The sequence below is a fragment of the Felis catus genome, chromosome B1 (genome assembly GCF_018350175.1).
Source record: "Felis catus isolate Fca126 chromosome B1, F.catus_Fca126_mat1.0, whole genome shotgun sequence".
Lineage (NCBI taxonomy): Eukaryota > Metazoa > Chordata > Mammalia > Carnivora > Felidae > Felis > Felis catus.
The window spans coordinates 13,325,802-13,351,575 of record NC_058371.1 but is presented as its reverse complement, the minus strand read 5'-3'; the positions used below and the strand labels follow the sequence as shown (position 1 = coordinate 13,351,575).

At 41.1% G+C, this 25,774-nt stretch overlaps 1 protein-coding gene across 9 annotated transcripts in view; it reads right to left on the bottom strand.

Annotated features, from left to right (window-relative positions):
* TENM3 (teneurin transmembrane protein 3) overlaps positions 1 to 25,774 on the bottom strand; it is a 1,304,603-nt gene that overhangs the window by 694,610 nt on the left and 584,219 nt on the right. The window lies entirely within an intron of this gene.

Sequence of the window (25,774 nt, the reverse complement as noted above, 5' to 3'; positions counted from 1 at the left end):
AGCTGTTTACATTGGAGATGCCTTGAGCCCTTCTCGAAGAAACTCACAAACTCTGATCTTCAGTGTTGATTTATTAGTACTAAGCAATGTGTCAGGTACTGGGTAAAATGAGAACATGTTTTGAAAGTAAAACAGCCATCAACATTGATATAGCAATACTCTTTAGGGGCGCCTGGATGGCTCAGTCAGTTAAGTGTCCAACTTGGGCTCTCGTCATATCCCGGTTCACGGGTTCGAGCCCCGCCTTGGGCTCTGTGCTGACAGCTCGGAGTCTGGAGCCTCCTTCAGATTCTGTGACTCCCTTCCTCTGTCCCTCCCCTGCCCATGCTCTATGTCTGTCTCTCAAAAATAAACATTAAAAAAAATATATATATATATATCAATACTCTTTGAATAGTATGCTCTTCCTGAATTTATATTTGCAGAGTTTTATTTTTCTTTTGGGAACAAGGGACCAATGCTTTGCCCAATTGAAGTTTCCTATAGCTGGCTTTGAAAGGGGGTCCTGAGATTTCTGGGTTCGCCATCAAGAGAAAGGTAGAGGACGGGCCAGAATGAAAGCAGAAGGGGGTCACAGGTTCAAGTCCTTGGAAGAAGCAGACGGCAAACCTTTCTAACAAAAACAATGGATGGGGACTTGTCTCAAAGGAACCAAGAGTGGATTCAGGAGGTGGTGAATAGAAGCAGTGGAAGATTCTTTCAAGTCACAGAAGGAGAGTATGCCTTGATACATGTGAATCGGAGTCTGTGGCCAGAGTCTGTCTTTGAGATAATACATTCCACAATTATTGAAATTAAGAGGAATAAGCATCATTTCTCAGAAAGTGATTGAATACCAGCTACATTTAATTAGCTGGTTTGTTTTCAGTTTTTATTTAAATTCCAGTTAGTTAACATCCAGTGTAATATTAATTTCAGGTGTACAATATAGTGATTCGACACTTCCATACATCGCCCGGTGCTCATCACCATAAGTCCCCTCCTTAATCCGCATCACCTATTTCCCCCATCACGACTACCCACCTCACCTCTGGTTACCATCGATGTGTTCTCTATAATTCGATTTTATTAACCTGAATTCTTCTCCATCTTTGGATATTAGAGTTTTGCATGACTGACTCATCTTTCACTGCTTTAAAATACTTTCCTCCTTCTATGTTTTTACTCTGTGTATACGTGTAATCTTAATCTTCAATTCAATACCTTCTATTTGCAAAGCATTAACTGAGCCTGGAGAGTTATGCAAAAACAAATCAGATACTTTCCCTGGGCATGAAGCATTTAGAGTCAAGGGGCAAGGGATAATAGCATAACTAATAAGAGTATATTACTGCCCAAGCTGTCACCTGCCTCCCACTACTTCCTGCACTCTGTGACTCAGTCATACACAAGCTCTTGGAGTCTGGGGACACGCTGGCTCACGTCATGCCTCTGTGTCTCCACGCAGTCTGGTGCCCCTGCCTAGCAATCTTCTCAGCTTCCTTCTGGCCTTAACAAACTCTTATTTAACATTCACCTTCAATCTGACGTCTGGGAAGGCTTCTCGGCCATCCCAGTTTGATGTCAGTGGTCCTAAATATCATGCTGTATTATAGGGCCTTGCATTCCAAAGGTCTGTGTGACTGGCTGTCTTTACCATAAAGCAGAAAGGGCAGAAACTCCTCCTTTATCTGTAGTTCTAGTGTTTGGTATGTAGGGATGAAGGAGGCCTTTCAAGATTTCTGAGCAGAGGGAGGGCTTCATGATTTGATTATCTCTTATGTGTGAAGTGTGTGTGTGTGTGTGTGTGTGTGTGTGTGTGTGTGCACGTACACACGTTATGTGTCTGTCTCCATGCATGTATTTTTCTCAGATTTGGGGGATATGAGGAAACTGCCAACATTCACCTGGTATATAACACAGCTAGCACATCTTGGACACAAAGAGTTGCACACTTGTCTAGACAAGCAAACAAATATGGGGCATGTGTTTACACTGAGGCCTCAAAAGGCCTCCCAGAAAGGGGCTGGGAGGAATTCCTGGAAATTTGCTTCTACTCATGTCCTTCCTGCAAATCTCCTCCAATTACAGTGAGCAAGATAAAGTCCAGAGAAAGAGTGCCCTGAAAATGGCCGAGTTCATTTTCTGATGTTATGATACAAATTATCAAAATACTGTGCAATGGAATGCTGGTATTTCAATGCCATAAATGAAACTGGAATATTCAGCTCCCTATGAAACACATTATATTTTTGCTGCCTCATTTATTATTTTTTTCCAAAGTTAGCTGTGCAAATTCTTTACATTCATTTTTTACTTTGCCTATTATTGGATCTATCACTGACATGGAACTAGTTCGTCTGCTTTATTTCTTCTAGCCCCACTCATGAAACTTTTTATTTAAGTTCTTCCTCTTGCCCTGATTGTAAGTTGAGATTTTCTAATTCCGTGTTTTATTTCATTTTGTGATGTATTTCATTTTTTTTCTATCGCATTCTTTTAATTTTTAAATCCAATTTCTATGTGGGGGCTGGCATAAAATCTAACACCTATTAATTTATATTGATTTACATTTATTTCCGTCTACTATAAAATGTTCACTTTTCATATTTGTACTCATAGATAATGCATATCATCAAGTTTTAACCTAAATCATTAATACATTTATTCATCTTTAACTACCAAAGTTCCTCATGTTTATAGATTACTACTCAAATATTTTATAGGATTTATTAAAATGCATCACCTGAAATATGTTTTTATTTACAACATCTCTGTGAGTATGCGTGGGTAAGAAAGACCTATTACCAAAATATTTTAGGAAAACTGAGAATAAAAAGGAAAGTAGGGTTTATATTCTTATACACCAATTAATTAAATATCCTTTTGAGAAGATACCAGTGGAAGCTGTCTTCATCAAACAGGGGAAAATCTTGTATTTCTTGATTTTTTTTCTTTTATCAGTTGCATTTAGACAGTGTAATTGCTATAATGAAAACTTTCCTTATTTCCCATCCTAGGGACAAAATTGCTTAGTAAAAGCAATGTAGGTTTTAAAAAATGCGATTTATAAATGAAACTCTGCATAGAAGTAGTTTTTCTTGAACTTTCAAAGACAGGGACTCTTTTATTCTCATGTCTCAAGAATGAGACGCTTCGTCCAAAGCCCCACTGCAATTCTCAGACTCTGAACTTTGTAGCCATCGTACAAGTGGGGCCTTTAGGTGAAAAGAAATATGGATGTCTCTGCCCAGCTCACTATCTCAGCTCTGACTCCTTCAGGAAGGTGTTTTTATTCTACAGCAGAGACTTTGGTGGAAGGCACAAAGGCTTCGGGGTTAGACAGAGGTACAGTCAAATGACCAGTCTGCCACCCACCAAGGACAGAACTACTGGCACTCTCTAACTCTCTGCGTCTGTGTGAAGAGGGGATGCTGTCACTGCCAATCTCAGGGAGTCATTTCAGGAATCAGATACTTAGCACGATGCTTGACGTAGAAGGTTCCTTTCCTGGTAGGCCACTACTGCAATGTAAATAACGATAGCTTTAATCATGGCCATGTAACTGGACAGAAAAAAAAAATAACAACCCTCAAAAGCAGTCCTAAATAGAGAAATCAGACTGTCAGTTAACGGTAACACAAACTTTTTAAATGTAATTAAAACATGTTTCAAAGTAAGTAGATTAAAATCATCCTATGCTGCAGAGACCAGGAATGCTTAGTCTCTAAGCCGTGCGAGGGAGTCTCGCCACATGGAAAGGCCTTGGAGAAATCACCAATATTCTACCAATGGAGAGTCGGCTGCATCTCAGGAGACAGAGCTAGGTTTCTCCAGGTAACTTACATAGAGCTCTTGAAAGCCCACTAGGGTTTTCCTCTATCCTGTAAAACTCCTGGGATTCAATATAGAACAGGAACATTCTTTTTTCATTATTGCTGTGGGCCGTATCTTCAAAGCTTTGGCCACGCACATTATACGTTGATGATAATGCCATAACGTCCTTATCACCAAGCTTACAGTAAATACGAGTAACCTTCATGGAGATACACTAAGCCCTGGGTGGGGGTTGGGGGCGAACTCATTTCTAGCCACAAATAAGCTGCTGGAGGCTGACGTAGCCATCATCAGGTCCCTTCTCGAATACTCCGTGCATGTGAGGTGGGTCCCTGCACTAGATGTCATAGCTCGCTTCTGCAGTTGTAACTCGGCATCACTCAGTAAAAGTCAGATAAGGTAATGTCTCTGAAAGTTCCCAGACGGAATGCTGTTAGACTGTCATCACTGAGATCTTACTGTCTTCTTTTTGGTCTGAAGAGTCGCCGATGTGAAGAGAAGATGGAGGGACAGAGAAGAAAAACAGAACGGGCAGATTGGAGATAAGAGGGCTCCCAGAGCAGAGATATCCGCACTTGGTCCCAGAAGAGCCTGGGTCATTGAAGGAAGATGTCGAAGTGCCACTGAAAAATGTGGCTGTCTCTGTCAATGTGTCCCCTGTAGTCAAGCGTACATTTTTACTATAATCCTTATTTTAACATGTGCGGAAAATAAACAAATAAGCATTAAAAGAGTCCTAGATAGAGAGTCCAGATTTGTCCAGTTCCGATTCTTAAATTTATTCTCTGAGGGACTTGGCTAATGTCACAGGTCTTGGCTGCGCGGAACCCAGATCAGAATCCAAATCTCCTTATTCTTATTGTTGCCGCTAGCATTGATCCTGTTATTACTGGATGCTATTTATAGGCTGCTCATTCTTTGCAGCATGCTATTGACATCTGAATTGACTTGAACAGTCACTCTTCCAGCGAAGATAGGCCGATGGATAACAAGCGTGTGAAAACGATGCTCAACTTCATTAGTTATTAGGGAAATGCAAATGAAAAACACGATGAGAAATCACCGTACGCCCACTTGTATAGCCATCATACCCCCAAAGGGGGAAAAAGTGTTGGCGTGGATGTGGAGAAAGTGGAATTCTGCGTGTTGCTGGGGGAAGTATAAGATGGTAGGAGCCACCTTGGCCACCGGCTCGGCTGGTCCCCAAGAAGTTAAACATGGAATTCGCATTGGCCCCACAGTTCCACTCCTGGGCATATAGCCCGAATTGAAAACAGGTTCTGAAACAAATGCTTGTATACCCACTAGCATTATTCCCAACAGTGAGAAGGTAGAAACCACCTGCACGTCCATTAACAGCTGAATGGACAAACCAAATGTGTTATATGCATTTAATAGGATATTATTTAGCCATAGAAAAGAATGAAATACTGCTCCACGCTCTAACATGGCTGAACTTCAGAAATCTTACGCCAAGCAAAAGAAGTCATACGTGAGGGTCGTATAATGTGTTACTGCCTTAATATAAAATAGTCAGAAGAGTTAAAGCCACAGAGACAGAAAAGAGAGTAGTGGGTGCCAGGGGTGGGGGTGGGGATGGGGCAATGGGAGCGACTAGATTGTGGATACAGAGGTTTCTTCCGGGGTGATGAAAATGTTTGGGAACTACAACATTTGGAACTACTGTCCTAGGTTGTAGGACACTGTGAATGTCCTACATGCCACTGAATTATTCACTTTAAAATAGTTCCTTTTATATGATGTGAATTTCCCCTCAGTCGAAAAGCATTTGAAATCTTTGAGCCTTACAATGCACCTGTGAGGTGGGCACGATTCCCCCCATTTTTCACGTGTATTCTTCCCACACATCGTTTTAGGCAGAGGACACGGGGCATTATATTCAGAATGGGACTTGATGAATGATGGGAAACATAGGAACTCTGAGGAAGGCCTAAGATGAGTGGGGTTTGCCACCACGTCCCGTTTGCCATTCGCATGGCGGTGGGAACCGTAGTCCTAGCCAAGACCTGGAGACCGCCTTCCCTACCAGTGTGCCGCGAATTAACCAGGAAGAAAACGGTTGGTGACAAGAGTGGGAAAGAAGGCTAGGGTATGTCCTGCTTCTTCCTCCTCTGAGCGACAGAACCTTCTGTCAGTATTTCGTTTCGGAGGGACGTCAGATGCGTGCGATGAAGGGAGAAACCTAAGGAGGGATGGGGAAGAGAAATTTCTGCACCATGTGAGGAACTCAGCAACGCATAGCTTTGCTCACCTACCCTCATTTACGGACACGCCCCTCCAAAAAGATACAGCATCAGGGCTCTGTTTTGATTTTTCTGCAATGACTGCCATGTGAACAAGGTGAGTAGAAGGTTTATCTGGGCAGTTTACCTAGGGAGCTAGCTCCAACCAGATCAAGAAAGCACTACATACATTCTTTCCCAGACACCCCAGGTCTATCCACAGCACTGTGCCCTCTGGTGCTTCCTGACTCATCAGCTCGGACAAACGTCTCTCCCCCGTCACCAGGCTTCCCGAGCGCTACTCCCTGGGCATCTCCTCTCCAGCCCCAAATTTTGAGCCGGTCCCTGATGGTTACTCAATGAAGTCAAATTTCTTTGTCTGGCTTCCGGCATTGTCTACTATGTTTTAGCCTCATTTCCCCAGGCTGAAGCCAAGTTGGATCTATTCCACTTTTTTTTTTTTTTAATAACACCGTTAGCCAATAGCTAACATTTGTTGAAGGCTTACTTCATGCCAGGCCCATGAGACACATTTTACATACCTCACCTCACTTCACTTTTACAGTGCTGAGTCAGACAGGTATTGCACGGGTGAGGAATCAGAGGCTAGAGAGAGGAAAAAATTATATAACTGGTGAAGGTCAGAGTCAGGATTCGAACCCAGGGCCGCGTGGTGTCCGAACTTATGGTTTTGGGTATTCGTCTTGATTTTGCCTATTCCGTTACTGTTTTCCTAACTTCTGCTCCTCTATTCTATTCCAAATGCTTTTCTCCAACGAATATCCCTGACGTGGCGGCCGGAAGGGTCTTCTCTTCACTGGAACACGTCTGTCCTCTGTCTCGCTGGCATTTACGTTTCCTTTGTGCTAAGTATCACGCTACTAATTCCGTGGCAGTATTAAGGACGGCAGGAGTCATGTCTAAGACTTGTATCCCTGGCCTTGTCTAGCACAATACCTTGTTCACGATAGCAGTTCAGTCATTATTTGTTCACAAATTCATATACATTTTTTTCTGAGGGGGGGAAAAAAGTTCTGCTATAAAGTTGTTCGTTAAAAGTTCTTCATGCCATTGGACTCTGTCTCCTCAGTTTTTTGCTAAAAGTAACTTTTGGCGCTTGGGTAGTGTGAAATGAATAAGGTGAACGTTAGTGAAATATTCCTGATTGTAACATATCATTAAAGTGCTTAAGATACTAAGTGCTAAAACTGATTTTTATCTAAGTGCTTACTTGAACCAACATTGAGACTAAAGGGAAGGGAAATTACTCTTTGTAAATTTGTTACTTTAAACCTCTTAATTCTCATGAGTTTTATGATAGGTCCATATAGAGAAATTAATCTACAGAAGTAGTCAGCAGAACTGCTAAAAAATGCAAGCCTGGGCTACTGGGCGCTTTTTCCTTTGTGTGACTTCTGCATATTTCAATATTCGGTTCATCACCTTTAAGAGGTTCAAATTCACCAGCTGTAAGAATACTTATCAGATTATAGAGCAGCACTAAAAATAAACCGATGTTATTGAAAAGAAGCGAGTCAGCACATTCTTAGCTGAATTGTTTTCTCATGCGACTCATACTAGTTAACTTTTTCTTTGTGATTGTGCGTGTATCATATCAAAAGTTTCTTTGGACATCTGCTTCTTTAGGTACAAAAGCACAAGCTTGCTGAACACGTTCAGCAGAAAAATAAAATAACTCTCTGGTCTGGATTTACAGTAAAGCAAGACATGCATGGGGCCCGTTACTAGGGGTTTAGCCAAAGAGATCACCGTCATTTTTTAAGATATAAAGGAAGCCATATAATTTTCAATGTCAGTGCAGCCTATTTACCAATAAAATTTCATTTACATAAGGCTCATAATACTAAACTTCAAAAAGCCCTTTGGCTGAGTTTGGACCAGAGGATATTTTTGATCGAGCTCATCTCAAAATCACTTGGAGTCCAAAGTGTCTATGCAAAACCATTAATCTCAGAATGTGTCTAAACACCAGCCTTCAGACACGCTGCAATTTACCGTTCTCTGTGACAGACAAATAGCTAGGGGAGTGCTGTTATCTAACCCCAGTGCTTTCTTTCGTAGTCGTGGAAAGAGAGGTTTTTTTATACTGCCTTGTCATAAAAAGACTACAAAATCCATCAACACAGTATAACTTTACATATAAAAGTAATACCATGAATAGATATTGCCGTCATCATGTGAAAAATAAACAAGACAGTCTTTAAATCAATGTCATTCACAAGGAATCAGTATGGACATGAATTGACTGATTTTATAGCTGAAATAGGAACTATATGTAAATTTGACCGCTCTAGATTGACACGGATGCTTTTGGCTCTATCTGTAACCTGTATACACTAATACCACACTGTGAAGGGGTCTCGTGCACAAAACTAAGCCTCTTTACATGTGCTTCAGATATTTTTGTGTTAGTGCCCGACTATGTGAGATGTATTTCACAAAATGTAAGGTAGCCCGAAAGGCTGACATATATTAGGATATGCAGCCAAATGCATGTTGATGGTCTCAGCAAAGTAAATTGAAAAGGTAACCCTGAGGGGCGCCTGGGGGGCTCAGCCAGTAGAGTGTCCGACTTTAGCTCAGGTCATGATCTCGTGTTTTGTGGGTTTGAGCCCCGTGTTGGGCCCTGCGCTGACAGCTAAGGGCCTGGAGCCTGCTTCAGATTCTGCGTCTCCCTCTCTCTCTGCCCCTCCTCTGGTCATGCTCTGTCTTTCTCGCTCAAAAATAAGTAAACATTAAAAACAGAGTAGAAAAGGTAACCCTGAAATGTGTACCTAGAACATGTATAGTTTTACATACTGGCTAAAATATTAAAAGCTCCAACAATACAGATATTTACGTTTTCAAATTTTATTTTATTGTGGTAGGAACACTTAACATGAGATCTACCTTCACGCATTTTTAAGTGTATATAATACACTACTGTTGCCTTTTAGTATAATCAGATATTTCCTTTCTCATTTTTTTTACCTTAAAAGCACACATGAATATAAGTAAGAAGCAAATCAGTTGCCCCTGATTTTGCGTGACACTGTGGCAGTTACTAAATAAATACAAATGTGGACACTTTGGGGAACATTTCAGGAAATATTTGGAGGAGGACATAATCACATTAGACTCTCATCATGTACTGTATGCACTAGGACTTACTTGTGCATTTGTGCACATCACAACTGATGTATGAAATTCATACAAGGTCAACAGTGACATCCCAGAAAGGAAAAAAAAAAAAACAAACAAAACCACAGAAACAATTTAGGAGATTTTTAAATAACTTTTCAGGGTTTTTTTTTTTTTTTTAACACTCAATTGAAGTCAGAATCCATTCTAGAGGGAAGGTGAGTGGCTAGGTAAAGTGATCATCACCTGACCCAGGACAATGTCTTTATAGCTGAAGTCTCACCCATCAGCTGAAATAGCTGCTCTCCATCCCTAGGTCATTGTTTTCTATTAGGAGCCCGCTTCCCCATCAGTAGCAACTGGAAAGCTATACAAGAAACTAGAGGTGGCCAACATAAGTCAAAAGATAAAAATCAGCTCCAACACATTCTCAAATTGCTTCCCTGCTCTTTCCTTGAAGAGATCTTGGTCAGCAATTCAGTGCAACCCAAATGTAGGCATTTTGCAGAAAAGGCCAATTAAAAAAATTTTTTTTAATGTTTATTTATTTTTGAAGGAGAGAGAGACAGAGTGTGAGCAGGGGAGGAGCAGAGAGAGAGGGAGACACAGAATCTGCGTGGGCTCCAGGCTCTGAGCTGTCAGCATAGAGCCCGATGAGGGGCTCAGAACTCACAAATGGTGGGATCATGACCTGAGCTGAAGTCGGACGCATAAGCAACTGAGCCACCCAGATGCCCCCCAAAATGACAATTTTATTGAATCATGCAAGTGAAATCTCATTTAGTGGGTTTCACCTGATAGACAAAATTTGAACTACATCCTGAAATTTCAGAGACAGGTGACATACTGAGATATGTAACACATTTATTGGGTCCTCAAAGAGTGAGCTAACGAATATATTTCAATGTTATATATTGCAGGTACCATATATCTGAAGTAATGCATATACCTATCCAGGCAACATATGCTTCTTAATTTCTAAGTATATGTGGCATCCAATATTTCAAAGTCATTGTTTGGAAATTTTGATTCCGTAGCTAGTGAACATCAGAAACATTCATTTCGATTCTATCAGCAATTTTAGCTTTATAATATCTTGAAATTCATCTTCTGTGTGTGTGTGTGTGTGTGTGTGTGTGTTTAGCAAGTTGAGCTTTTATAATTTGGAGTTTGCTATAGAAAATGTGTTCAGGTGTTGTAGACAACCCACAGACTATCTGTAAGAAAATGCCATAGTACGTGTGTTGGAAATATTTTCCTCAAAATGAATGGGTGCATTTGTAGGTAATCCCTCATACTCTCAGTTGAACTTCCCTTCCAGTCAGGTACCAAAACGGGTGTTCCTATTTTATGTAAAATCACCCTAATATTTATTTCAGAAATGTTACTGAAATCAAAAACCAACATAGCAGAAATAATGAGCGATTCTCTTTGTGCATTTTGGTAAAACTGGTTAGGAATTTTGACATTGATTTCCTTTAGGTGATAGGGTTCATTTCAAATACTGTAACAATTCAAATCTTTCTGATATGGGCAAGGCGAAGCTTAAAGAAATCAATATGATAAGTGTACTAACGCTTATTGTTCTGGAAAATCAAGGGGCTTATGCACTGAAGACACATGGGTTAAATTTATAGCTATAGCATGAAGATTGCATTTAGTTGCTTATAAAATGGACCAAGTTTTCAGTTTTCATCCTTTGCCACTGTTGCTGGTGATACATGCCCATCCCAGCATGCATGGCCTATCTCTTCACTTTTTTTTTTTTTTTTTTTTTTTGCCTCAATCCTGCCCCAGACACTCAGTGTCTGATTCTGGATACTATTTCTGATCTCTTCGCTTGGCCAACTCTCGTGGCCCAGAAAAAAAGCACTGAAGAGCTAAAATTTCTTCCTCAAAATTATTGTTTTAGCTCCTTCAATAACAGGAAAAAAAAACTATTTCTAATTTCTGTCCTCTGCTTTTATTATACCCCAGGGAATCTTTATCATCTTACTTCTCCAATGATTAAAATGTTGTCCTTCATAAATGGAGAGGAAAACTTTACTAGTCACAAATTAGGAGCTTAAGTCGTTTCTTAGGGAATGGAAAACACACTAACAATCAGTTTGGAAAAAAAAAATGATGTCTTTGTTAGAGGTTTAGCTATAACTGAAGAGTTGAATCACAGATATATAAAGATAGGAGAAGTAGCACATATTTATAATTTTTATTATAGTTCTTCTTTACTTAAAAATAAGGTGCGAACGTACATTGACTAGTGACCATCGACGATTGCAGACAAAGTGATATTCTTTTTCTGTATCTGGGACCAGTTTTATGTTTGGCAAGAATCTAAAAACCAAACCTGAATTTACGAAATATATTTAGTCAGTAGCTAAATTGGATAATAGGACCTAAAATCTTATTGGCTTTTTCACCCTTTTACACTCAGTTTTGGATTTAAAAATTTTTTTTAACGTTTATTTATTTTTGAGACAGGGAGAGACAGAGCATGAACAGGGGAGGGTCAGAGAGAGGGAGACACAGAATATGAAGCAGGCTCCAGGCTCTGAGCTGTCAGCACAGAGCCCGACGCGGGGCTAGAACTCACGGGCCACAAGATCATGACCTGAGCCGAAGTCGGCCGCCTAACCGACTGAGCCACCCCAGCGCCCCTAGTTTTGGATTTTAAAAACTGCTGTGTGTAGGCCACCAGAGACTGTGGAAGGAAGGAAACAGACCCTCTGTCTTCATTTTTGCATGAAATTAATTGGTGGCCATACAACTACCTATAACCCTAGAACTAGCTCTATTTGGAGATAAAAATCAAATGCATCCCAGTCGAATTGTGTTCTTCTTGCTAAAAAGTAAACAAGAAATACCCACCCTATCATATCATTACCAAGACCCATGGAAGTTGCTTTTGAGAGACGTTACTTTGTCACTAAATTGAGAATTCGCGAAGCGGGAAGGCCTTCAACCTGTTCTACGACTTTACTATTCATGCAGTCCAATCCTGCGCTTTGTTAACAAGATGGCTCTTTTCAATATTTAACAGAGTCAGCGACATACGTGCCTTTAAAAACGGGTTTTCAGAAAACGATTAGTCTGCACTCTCCCTTAAAACTAGAGGGCTTTATCTGGGATACAACGGTGCTAAATTTCTTGGCAGGAATGCTGCAACCAGGTTTCCAGCTTGTCCTGGACTCCTGTGAGGTACAGCCTCCTTCTCATGGTGGCGAAATGTATTCCACACCATTGATCACCTAAGGAAGCTCGTCTGTGTGCAGGAAGGGAGGGAACCACACCAACAAGCAGAGGTCAGATGAGAGATTCGGTGCCCGGTGGAGGGTGGATGGAACCTCTTCGTTTTTTTTTCCTTCCTGAAGCTCCTTTCAATCTCCACCCTCACCCCCACCCCCACCCCACCCCCACCCTCTTAAGAAATTTCTCTACTTTAACCTTCAAATACTTGATTCCTCTAGTGTCCATTCACAGCCTCTGAGGTTCAGGCTTTATTCTCCTTCAGGATCATTTCTCCTCTAAACACGTATCATCCGACGCGCTGTGTAAAGAGAATTCCCAGCAGTAGATTTTACAATGAAAGGGAAAGTGTTGAGCATCTGAGTGTTTTCAGGTGCTGGTGTCAGTGAGTGCAGTGCCTCCTGTTGCCAATGATGGCTATCACTGGGGGCATCCGAAATCTCTCTATTCTGAACAGTCTTCAGAAATCAGCCGTATCTGATTGTTCTTTTAGATCAAATGCAGAAGGAAGAAAAAGTAAGCTGAGCATATTCTTTCACTCTGCACTTTGTTGTTGAAAGGGGAGGAATCCCACTAGGACCCCTAACTCAGTTTTAGATATTACCAAACTTTTGTGAGAATTCCTATTCTTCCTCCTGGCCCTCCCTCTCCCCCCGCCCCTCCCCCCCCTCCCCCACGCCACCTCTCCCTCACTGTCAGTTCACTGATTGGGTTGAATGAAATGTCTTTGCTCCTCTAAGGTTCCTTCTATGCTGCTAAGAATTAACAGTGGATAACACCAAAGGCAGGCCACAGATAAAAGGAAGTAAAGGGCATTTGCTGTTTTGAGAGGCTGTGGCACACAGCTACCCGCATTTAGCTCCGAAGAGGATAATTTCCCTTTCTTAGAAAGAACGCTAGCAAACTTTCTCCTACCATTCTTGGAGCTCGCGTCATGGAGTCTTTGTAAAGGTTGCTTATAATGTGTGAAATGCAAAGTACTTTCGTTTGCTCGCAGAGGTGGGCAGATGAGAAGGACACCAGCCTAAGCCAGCCGGTTTTATCAGGAGCTAACTCTGTCGCTGATAAATGATCTTCTGAAGACAGATGTGGCAAAGTGCCTGCCATTGAAAACAGCAAGGAAAATAACAGTGTAGCTGGCATGCTTCTTAAAATGTATTTCTTGTTGGACACAGGAAGTCATTTTCCATCAAATTGGAACGTGTCATAATGTAACGTGTCAAAGACATTGTTAAAAAACAAACAAATTGGAATTGAGCTGCGTACTGTTAGTCTTAGATCTCTCAGTCAGTTTCACACATTAAGACGGTCGAACATGCAGAGCTTATAAATTCTCCTGGTGGAGAGGTTTTTGGAGAATTTCACAAAACTCAGTGGGATCTTGGTGGGGATACTGACATTTACCACTGAGTTCTTTAATGACAGCTAAACAAGAGAACACCACTCCTAATTTACTCAAGTAGAATTCAATATCATAACAAGGCAATTGCAGAATACTGTTCTTTTATGAAACCAATTTTCGCGCTATGCTTTTTAACTCTTTTATTTACCAGTGACTTCGATTTGCCTCCCAAAGGCTGCATTCTTATCCCGTGAATGAGTTTTCTTACCTAATTCTTCTATTTTCCTTCCTTCAACACTCTCTGCTCTCACTGTGTGTGCACGTATATACTTTATAACGCATTTATAATGAATGTATTTTATATTTTAGGTGTAGCACGTGTCCCGATCCAGCATTCCAACCTAAGTCCTGCCCATGCATCCCTAGCTCTGTATCTATGTGGTTTCCAGAGTGGGAAACAGCTCATCACTTTTCAATTCCACAAGACATTCCAGTGTCCTTCCGTTTCTCTAGTTGGCAAGGACAGTTGAATAAACAGTCAGGCGGTTAGCACCGATGACCACAAGAATGGAAGAAGAAGCACATTGCCTGCCAGCCCCATGTGGAACGCTCCCCCAGCGTCCACTGGGTGTTGAGAATCCACTCTGCTGGACCACCAATCAGAATGTTGGTGAGTGTGGAAGGGTGGACAGAAAGAGGCGAGGGTCATCATTACTCTGCTGAGGAGGACTTCAAAAGTGAATTTGATATGCATGCTGCCCTCAAGGGAGGTGAGATAAACGACCTTAGTGTGAGGCAGAAAATGAGACACGTTCCAAGAGAGGAACAGAGAAGGTGTGAAGGAATTCCAGGAAGGAAGTTCTCCTTCCACCTCTGGGCGCCAGAGTGGGTAGGTTGATGGTGAGTAAAAACGTCATGGAAAGAGACTTGAAGGCTTGCTGCCCTTTGCCCTGGAAGCGTCCTACCTACAAGTCTTTCATGGCTTCCGTTCTCCACTTGGATGATGCCTCTCTAAAGAGTTACCCATGACTTCTTCTTCTAAATAAGATTCTCCTGTTATTCTCGTCATAGGCTCCTATTAATGTCCCTCCCCTAATACATTAAACAATGTCAATAAATACTTAACAGTATTTGTGTTAGATAAAATCATTGCTGAAGAACTTACATTCCACAGGTGACCTTGACTCTCTCGGTCAGCTCTGTATTTCTGGCACTGAGCATATTGTCTGACACTTAGCAGACACATAATAAATATTTGTTGACCAAGAGCGTGAACGAATCAGATGGACTGGGTTATATAGAAGTGGGTGGAGGTGAGGGTCGGGAGACAGGAGACGCCATTTCTGGCAGAGCAAATGGTAAGAGTTTCTTATACCGAGTCAAGAAAATGGTTCAGCTTGGCTGAAACACATGGAAGATGAAGATGAATAATGAGAAAAGAATTTGAAAAGGTTAATTGGGCTGAGAACACTGGGATGAAGATTTTGCACTTTACGCTTTAGGAAACTGATAGCTTTTGAGCAGAAGCCTGGTATTATTGCCCCTAGATCATCTTAGGTCTTCAACCTACAGACCTTGAAGGAAGAGCATTTCTTGGCTTTAACTAGATATGGTGTCAAAGCTCTGAGCTTTTGGCCAGACCCATGGACCTCAGAGAGAGTCAGCTGGAGCTGTCGGGGGTCTTGGATTTAAACTGAAATGAGTTCCAGTGACCTGCTGAGTCCTGTAGCGTGAAGACTCCCCTCGGGCCAAGCCCAGCATCTGAGATCAGTTCACGTCAACAGATTAAATGCCTCTAGGGTGTGCTCAGCCCCATGGTGAAATATAAAATAAATCAAAAGCAGGGTTCCCCTGCCTTAAAGAGCAGGAGAGAGCTGTCTCTGATGGAATTGCTCTAAGCGACCTCCCCACTTACAGGTGCGCAAGGGGACCAGGCAAGGCTCAGGTACACGGACCTCTGCTTAAAGAGCACTCTCTGTGAAGTGGCCTGGTTACTCAAGGATCCAGGAACTACTTTGTTCCCCCTGTAGATCTGTCACAGAGGCAGCATGAAAGAGCCCTGGGTGATGAGTCAGCTGCCCAGGGCTCTAGATGTGTCACTAAGAAACCGTATTTCATTGGGCAAGTCGTTTTAATGATCAGGATGCTTTGCCGTTTCAAAACTTGGGCATTTGTGAATTTATCAACTATTTGTTCTGTCCCCACTAAATGCCAAGCACAGTGCTGAAGGAGGCCCAACTCCTGGGCTCGTATGAGAAATAAATGACACGACGGATAGGAAATGTGTTCTCCAACCATAAGTCCCCGTACAGTGTGAATTATTTTCAGTTGGTAGGAGAGTCTGCAAAGCTGCCCAGAGTAGCCTGGGAGTGTTATGTATCGTTTGGTCACAGAAGACAGCGCCGAGATGCCAGCTTTAAGTCAGGTCTTTGAGACCTAAAATATAACGAAATTTACAAATGCAGAAACTGAACAGATTCCTGGACACTTGATGAAAATCTATTTGCATTATATCCTAACGGAACCAGAGTCTGATCACCATGCATACAAATCTGTATTTGGGGAAACGAGGCCATATTCCCGATTTTGGTTTACAGAAGCACACTGTCCCTAGTGCACCCCTGGCCATAAAAGCAGGCCCTTCTGTCCTCACTTCCCATCTGCCGTGACCATGTGGTGACTCAGTAGGCCACAGTACAGAACCCAGCAGGGGAAGGTTGAGCCTGGTGGGGAAGTATGGTGCTTGGGGTTTTATGGTGAGGGTGAATGGGGAGATTCTCAGAGCAGGGGCTCTGGGGTGAAGGTCTGAATGAAAGCACTGAAGGGCAAAGAAGCATGGTTGGCAGCTATGAAGATAAGAAGGAAAGGTGAATCTTCGCTGCCAATAAACAGGAGCAATGGCTGGTGAGCCTTCAACAGCCCAGCTGGGCCTTGAGAAATGATGCCTCTGAATTTAGCTCTAATGCTGGCCACTATTGTCTGGAAGTCCATTTTCAGCCTGTTGCCTGGGACTTCAGCCTGCCCACGTCTCCAGCCCAGCAGAGTCTGCATTCTGTGTTTATTTCCTCTCGCTCTTCTCCATCTCGTTGACAATGTGCTCTTCCTTCTGATGACACAGTCCGAATGGAGCTGGGTTCTCTTTTCACCGGGGCATCAGGCCTCTCTGTGAAGAGCCCTCGTTGTTTGCAACCAGGGGCTTAAGGGATATGAACTTGAGCCAGGGTTTCTCAACCGCAGTAATAATGACTTTTTTTTTTTTTTCTTTTTTTTTGGTGGGGTGGGAGGTTGCCCTGCACACTGTCGAATGTTTAGCAACATCCCTGCCTCTACTCACTAGAGGCCAGTAACACCCACTCCCCAAGTGTGACAAGCAAAAAATACCTCCCGATACGGCCAAATGCCCCGTGAGGGGCAAAACTGTCCCCAGGTGAGCGCCCTCACCTAAGCAAACAAATGGAAACAACCCTTTAGAGTAACCCTTAGTGCTTGATCTGAGACATGGCATTCTGAAGAGGTATGTAAATTATTCCAGTACGTGAAGTATTTGAACTTTAAAATTTTGAACTAGTTAATTGTATTACACAGGGCGACTTTACTATAACTCTAAATCATTTGTGCAGACGATACCACATTCATTCCTATGTTTGTCAAGTGAATAAAGCATGCTATTGAAGAACAGGAAATTGCCTCATTTGATTTTAACTCTGGTCCAATGCGCCTTTAAAAGTACTGTACCGAAGGGCGTAAAACAGCAGACATGGACTAAAGACACAACAGAATGTGGACGTTCCGTGTTCCCCTACCCGCCGCTGCAAACCTCAGTGGCCGAAGCTGATCTCTGGAGACAGATGAACATCCCTGTGACAAATGGCTTGAACGACAGAACTTCCTTTAAGAAATTCTGCACTAACCTTCTTCCTCTTAATTCCCGCGGCATGTCATGGGGACTCCTGGTTCACCAATCACTTTGTTTGATGTATTTTGCTTATGGTTTATCTCCTTTAAGAGACTGAGAGCTCTTTGTAGGTCAGAAATACGTCGATTCATTTTCTTGTGTGTGTGTGTCTCTCCAAGGCCCTAGCACAATGCCACACAAAAATAATAGATACATATTTAAGGGTGTGCCTTTGTCTTTAAGGACTCAGTTTCTCTTCTAAGCCATTTTTTTTTTTTTCAAATGCAGGCCAGACAAAACCTACATTTATCAATGTTGGAGTTTGAACAGTTTCAGTGTGAAAGGACCAAGTTCTTCATTGTTCCTTGATTTATATATGATTCTCCCCAAAAGATGTTCATGTATAACCATAGGTCTCACACACGTATTTTAAGATAAATAAACACCATTTAAACCAAGATGCTGCCATCTATTATTTGCACTCAAATCCTTCTTAGATTTTCCTTTGTCTTCTTTTTTATTTTAAGAAAGTAAGATTTTTTTTAATAATTTTTTTTAAATGTTTATTTGCTTTTGAGAGAGAGAGAGAGAGAGAGAGAGAGAGAGAGAGAGAGAGAGAGAGAGAGAGAATGAGCCAAGGAGGAGCAGAGAGAGAGGAGACACAGAATCTGAAACAGGCTCCGGGCTCCGAGCTGTCAGCACAGAATCCATCGCGGGGCTCAAACTCACAAACCGTGAGATCATGACCTGAGCCAAAGTTGGACACTCCACCGACTGAGCCACCCAGGAACCTCCCCCGCTTTTTAAAAAAGGAATCTCTATGGCCAACATGGGGCTCGAACTCACAACCCCAAGATCAAGAGTCTCGTGCTCCACCAACTGAGCCAGTCAGATGCCCCCCTTTTTCCTCTTAAATAGCAATCAGATCTCTCTTTGAGTATCACTGTCTCACCATTTAATACAATTGTGATCTGTAAAAAGTCCATCAGGAACAGGAATATGGCTAAGACAAGTGCATTGTATGCTAACGCTTTGCACACTGAACTTCCTGGCTGAATCTAATGGGTGGTGTCTGAATGGGAGTGGAGGCCCTAGGAGGCGATTCCAAGAGACACCAGTCTGCTTGACCACTCTGAGGAGAAAAATAGCCAAAGTGCCTTCTCCGCCCACCTCCCACTGTCCCTTTCCAGGATAGAGGAAAGGAACCGTTCAAACCGGCTGCAAACCATACTAAGGTAGGTCTCAAGGTCAAAATCTGAGACAGAAGAGGGAGTACTGATCCAGGGTTTTCTTTGCACATCTCATTCTTCGGATAAAGGGCTATTCCACTTTGTATGAATCTACCCTAAGAACATGCTCACACCAAAGAACTTTTTCATGAAGTGTGTCAATGGAAAGTTATTGAACAGAGAGAAGGGATGAGAGGCAGACCTATAGGCTGGACATATAAATAGACGCACATAGAAGTCAGCACACAAATTGCCAGTCGCCACTGTAGAAACTCTCCTTGAGCAACTCTGAGAAATACCATCTGATGGCTGACCCCCCCATGCTATGTAGGTCAGAAGCTTATGAGAACCCAAATTAAAAAAGAAAAAAAAAATCACAGCACAATGTGTTACGTTGGTCCTAAGGAGTTACATAAAGCTCCCCTAATTGACCACATCAGAGGAGAGTTTGAACTTCTTGCATGAAAACAACTTACCATTCCTGGTGATAACACCATTTACAATGAGATTTTACTCTAAGTGTTCGAGAATAATAGAAACGGTATTTTTAAATAAATGTGTTGCAACATGCAGGCAGTGTTTTCAAAAGTATCACCTGCTCCCCTTTTAGAAAGATCAGTTGCTGCTCTGCTGGAGAAGTGAGATGGCTCTTATGAAATTTGTTCAATAAATAGTGTCTGAGAGAGATTTTTTTTTTGACACTTGAATGATATAGGTGTAAAAAGAAAAAAGTTTCCTTTATGGAGGTACAAAAAATATCTCTTACCCTGAACACGCTATTCAATTGGAGTCACCTTTGTTAATTCAACTGAGTTTTATTATGTTCACAAAGTTGATTTTTTTTTTTGACATCCGACTCTTCCAAGAATTTGCTATAGTGATACGATTTATCACTATTAGTCTCATCTGGATGTCACAAATCAACAAGGAGGGTGATATCTATGTGTTTGGGTAAAGCGAAGATCACAAAAATCTGTGAACTAAACAAATACTATTTATTCTCAGTGGAATGAGTAAGGAGAAAAAAAGGAACAGAAGTAGGTAGGAATCCATGACATCAAGATTTTACTTAGATACTCACCTATACTTGTAATACTTACTATTTAAAATTATTTCGTTATTGTGTTAATAATCCCTTCCTGGACCATCACCCTTTTATCATGATTTACTATTCATCATCGTTTAAACTCTGGAATATCTAAATTTATACAATAACAAACTTTACTAAAATCGGATGTGAGAATATATGAAAGATTTATTTTTATAAAGTATAAAACTTATAACATTCCTAATGATTTATTGGCATATAACATTCAAAATGATTAAATGAATTCTCATACGATCAACTATTGGTGAATTATCAAGAGTTATTGAAGAAGTTTATTTAGGTAATGGCTGGGAGGCAACCAGTCTCATGTAGAATATTCCTTGGGGCCAGTGCTGGCTGCGTGGATCCCTGGGCTCCTTTGGTATGACAGTTTTTATGTGGTCAGGCTCACAGGGCAAGGAAAACATTAGTTACACTTCTAAATAACTCCATAAGGGTAAAGGATGTACCTAAGACAAAGGAAAAAGGATGTCCTTTCCAATCAGGCTCAGTCTGGTGATATAGAGGGCAGAAGGATGGGGCCATGATGCACAAATGCAATGTTGAAGTCCAAAATAGTCAAGGTCAAATAATTCTGAGTGGTTGCCTCCACACAAGGTTAAGAATATTAGTCTTTGTTATTAGAATCTGCCTCTAAGCTCTTGGAATAGAGACCATCTAGCATCTTTTTTCCCAGGAGAATGGTTCACTTATGCACCCGTTGAACACTTAGGGAACTTTTACTACATACTTGACATTGTACTCTCCCAGAGCTGTGGATGGAGCCACAAACAGAAACATCGTTTGTAGTGGCGTTCTACAGAGCTAGACATGGAACCTCAGCTTTGCTGCTGTCCTTTCTCACCCTTCTATTTATCAGGCTTGTTTACTTCCGGTAATCTTCCATAAAGCAGAGCTTTCTATTCGAAAACTAACAAGAAAGATGACTTTGAGAGAACACTGGCAATTGGCTACATTTCCTGGAGGTAAAATTTTCAATATTCATTGCACCTCCCTAAATCTTCTCATTCCAGTGTAATCTGAGAGGTAGGATGTGGCTTGCTTGAATTGTGGCTGCTCTAGCAAAATTATGAAAATTACAATAAAATAAAATAAAATACTAAAGTACAATAAAATAAAATATTCTTGTAGCACCCGTTTCCATGGTTTTCTTCCACTCATCAAGTTTAGAATTTCACTCTTTCTCTGTCAATAAACTATGATAAAATATAAGAACACTGCAATTATCTGCACCCTATCCATTGACGAATGGGTCTTGGGAAAAGGAAGCTCAAAATAGAAACCTGTTAGTTGTAGAACATGGTGCTCTTGTGAAATAATTACCCCAAATAATAACTGAGCACGGTATACACATTAATATAGTAATCTAATTTTGTTTTCATGAGATAATGGTGGAGAGTTTTATTATTCCCATTTTACTGACTAAGAAACTGAGCAAGTGAGAAGAGAATTAATATTGCCAAGTTTTCAAGTTAGAAAGTGATAGAACAAGAATTTAAATGTAGGTTATTCAGTTTCAAGGCCCATGCTGTCTTCATTATATCCAGCTCCTCCCCCCCCCCTCCCCCGCCACCCATGCAGTATTGGATTTATTTGTTTTTACTGATTGGAAAACTGAAGGCAAAAAAGTACCTCCTATTAGGGAAACACACACACACACACACACACACACACACACACACACACACACTCATCCATATAATCCCTGAGGAAATATTTTCTCTGATTCTTGAGTTAATAAACAGAAGACTTGTTTCTCTTATGATTTGCTCCTCCCTTAACTGTTCTCTGCTGATGGCATTTTAAATTTGTCTACTTATCATATCCTTTTATAGTACGGTCCCTATCAATGTCCAAGAAGAATCACAATGCAGTTTTTAAAGGGACTTGAAATATCTACTGATTTTAACTCTATGAGGGCAATGCTTTACATCTAAGATTCAACTGAGATAATAAATTTCAGCATGGTACCTTTTCACATATTTCAAAGTCAGTTTGACAATGACCTCTCTGCATTAAATAGCTGGTTCTGCCATTTCTTCACTGTCCCTGGGACAGCCCTAACAGATCCATTTTGCTCACTACCTTCTTAATACAGAGTGAATTGCTATTCAATTTGAATTCATGATTTAAAAAAAGCAGTGACCTAAAAAGAATTTTTTTTTCTAAACTTCTTGTCTTTTGTTCCCATTCCCCCATAGGCTATATAGTTTAGCAAGAGCATCTGTTTATGCCACTTAGAATTTTAGTTTTTAATCGAGGCAAAGGGTCACGTTGGCTCTGTGACAGAAGACAGACATGGACATCATACTTAGAGGCCCCCTCCTATAAATCAGATGCAAACATGAATGGTCCAAGCACCCAATCAGTGTAAACATCCCTTTGGGTACAGGCTTCCTAAAACTCTGCAATCAAACTGGCAGCTTCAGAAAGCTAAATCATTCTTCTCTATGTCTCACTCAGGCCAAAGAGGTGGCCTTGAACCACACGGCTTACGTCCAGGCTCAGAGAGAACCTTGCTTATTCAGGAGGAAGGGACTAGGAAGCACAGTGGAAAAATACCACAGTATCTCAAACTGAAAACCCTAACTTTCCCCTTGCACCAAATGCTGTGTCTGCAAAATACCAAAGTATCTAGAGGAAGAGTAAAATCTGTAGTCAGCCATTCTGATTTTTGTTTCACAAGACAACACACACGGAGCCACTTGGAATCATCAGAGATGCTTACGATGTTGTTCAATGCTGCTAATTTATACCTTTTCTTTCATCTCTTCCAATGCTTTGATTATATGCCAGCTAGTAATACAATTAGCTTCCAGTCCAAGAGGAGGCAGAGAGGGACAATTTGCTTTGGGGATTTTGTGGGTTTTTGCTTTTTCCTTTCTCTTTCGGCCAATGTTGACGCAGCAGGAAAAACAAGCAATGACAATTTTATACAAGTCAAAGGATTTGCAATTTGGGGTTTAATTTTATGAAGGCCTGGAAAAGGGCGGAGTTTACTGACTAAAAATGATAGCCTTGGCTTATCTGTGGATTTCAGTTATTTACGATACTCCTTTGCTCCACTTCCAAAACAGACCACACAACTTTTTACATGTTTTCCATTCTTCCTCCCGACTCTTTTAAACAACAGCACGATTCTGTGCCGTCAGTTGTGATACCCAGTTCTAGGTGTCATTTTTTTTGCAAAACATTATTTTGTAATTTTCTGAATTTAGGAAACATTTCTGAGTATTTGTTACGCTGGGTTAAAATATCTGGATAACCTTAGGAAATTGAAAGTGTATTTATAGTCACACTGAAAAATACTAGTATGCCCTAAAAGCATACTCACTGTATCTAGTCTAAATCAGACCAGGAGAACTCGAGAAGTCATCCTAGATAAGAGAGTTTGGAGAGAACTCTTTTAGAGTTGTTTTGTTGTGTTTATTTTTGCATGGATGTGTTTCCTACATTAGAAAATGTTTTGCCTGATTTGGAAAGAGTGCGTGAGTGTGTGTGTGTGTGTGTGTGTGTGTGTGTGTGTGTGTGTGTGGCGGGGGGTGTTATGTGAATGCTAACATTTGCTTCTTCATCAAGATGTATGCCTATATATGTGTCTTGAAGGCAGCTGCCTTCCTCCACAGCAGCAACTGTCTCCTATAAAAAGTTATCACTCACTGGGTATCCCAAAGGAGCACTAAAACATTCAAGTTTATGTATTAGCTATTAAAGACTAAATGCTTGTCCTAGAGAACCTCCCAGTATGGGTAGAGTGCTTTTCATGAATTGACAAGAGAAGGGTTTGAAGAGAGGGTACTTAAAACACAAGAGGAGGTTGACATGTTTTATTACAGTGGCCTTCATAGCGGGAGCTTTTTCTAAGGTGAAATGCGGGAGATCCGAAGGAATTTCATCAACAATGGGTTTCAGAGAACCAGGTACCGCTCTTGCACTGAATATCGAGTTCTGTTTTTTAATAGGAGAAAACACACAGGTGACTACATTTCAGCTTCGAGTGATTGAAATTAGGTGCATGGCTCCCATTAGTAAGAGGAGCTGTGAACCTCATTCCCAGGATGCTTCAATGATAATTTATCCTAAAAATTTAATTTATTTGAAGTGTATTATAAAACTATACGGATAGGTTTTTCACACTGTGCGCCTTCGGCGTGTGATTCACGTTTGGATGAAAAGAAAATTCAGGGGGAGGATTTGAGGGAAACATCAGCAAAGCAACTTAGTGAAATCACGTCTTAACCAGGCTATATATAACGCACAGGCACTTCTAGGGTCTTTGTTTTCCATAGACTGCGTGCAAAATCTAACGCTAAAATTCTTAGAGAGGCTCGTTAAAGAACAGTAACGGAAATCTATGAGGGTAAATTATAAGTCTATTTTGTCTGGATTGTTGGTTTTATCTTCACAGGGAAATCTCGCCGTTACCCGAATTGAGATCAAGGGAAGAGAGGTATCCGGCGTTCCGGAGACGGTACATAGCGCAGAGCTTTATTTTAGTTTCTACTAATTACTCACTGAGTCTGTAAGGAGGTACGTACTACTGCCGTGAGAGATACCGCGCTGGACCTCTCCTACCAGTGACTGCTCGGCGTTCAGTGCCTCCCGGTTCCACGAGGCACGCAGCGCCCGTCCGCTAAGCACCCTGCTTTACAGCTTGCTCGCCCGACCACTGGTCACCCCATTCTTCTCTGAATTCTGTACACTGCACGGTATTTTACATGCTCTTATCTTATTTTTGCCACGTGTAAACAGGTGTTGGCTTGACGGTTGTAACACTACGGGTACAGTTTCTTTGCACGACTTTTTAAACAGAGGTCGTAGGGGTTCTCAGGTTAATTCGGGTAAGAGATAAAAGAGGTTTTCTGCTTTTCTAGGTTTGTGTGCCTCTTCTGCTTTAGAGATTTGAACACCAGTTCTTATCAAAATCCTGTTTAGGAAAAAAACTTTCTTATTGTCTGTCTCTCCTTTAGGATAGCTGGGTTCTCAGGATTAAATAACTATAATCGAAAACAATTCAAGAACTTTTTTGGAGCGCTCTTGTCTCACTTTTCGCTGAGATTCCCTTAGGGGAAAAGTGAAAAGAAAAATCAGTGCCTGGGAGGGCTGCCAAAGGAAAACAACACTAGTTGTTGCTATGCTACATTAACAATTAAACCACAATTTTATTCTTAAAAATACAGCCTTCTACCTTCTCTTTGCCCTTCCGTAAGCTGAAAAACAAAATCGTCTTCTGCAAGTACTGAACTGTGCCAACTTTAATGTGGAAACAAAACACAACGAAGAATAAGAAATTCTTTGTTTTACATATAAAGTTAATTCAAATCTAGTAACCTGAAGATAAAATTGTATCAGGGACACACCACATCTGTTGTCATAGACTCTTAAGAATGAGGCACTTGACCTCTAAACTTCTGCACTGATGGTTTTTCACCTTGGAACAAAATACTGTCTTCGAATGAAGAACATCAAAAAGGCACATGCTCAAGTAACTCAATTTTCCTGACGTAAAAGACGTTATCGTTTGTACATACTTGTATTTCCTAATTATTTCACAAGTTAGTTCTTTTCTCTGTGGCTAAATTTTATATTAAAATTTTATATTAAAAGAAGAAAAAACCCCACTTCAATCAGAAGAAGGCAAAGAAACTCCCAAGAACTCCACCCACTTAGCCAAAAGAAGCACTTTGTGAATGATTTACTCTGGGTAGGTATATTTCTGCACACTTATCCGATTTGCTGTTGTAAATAGCTTCC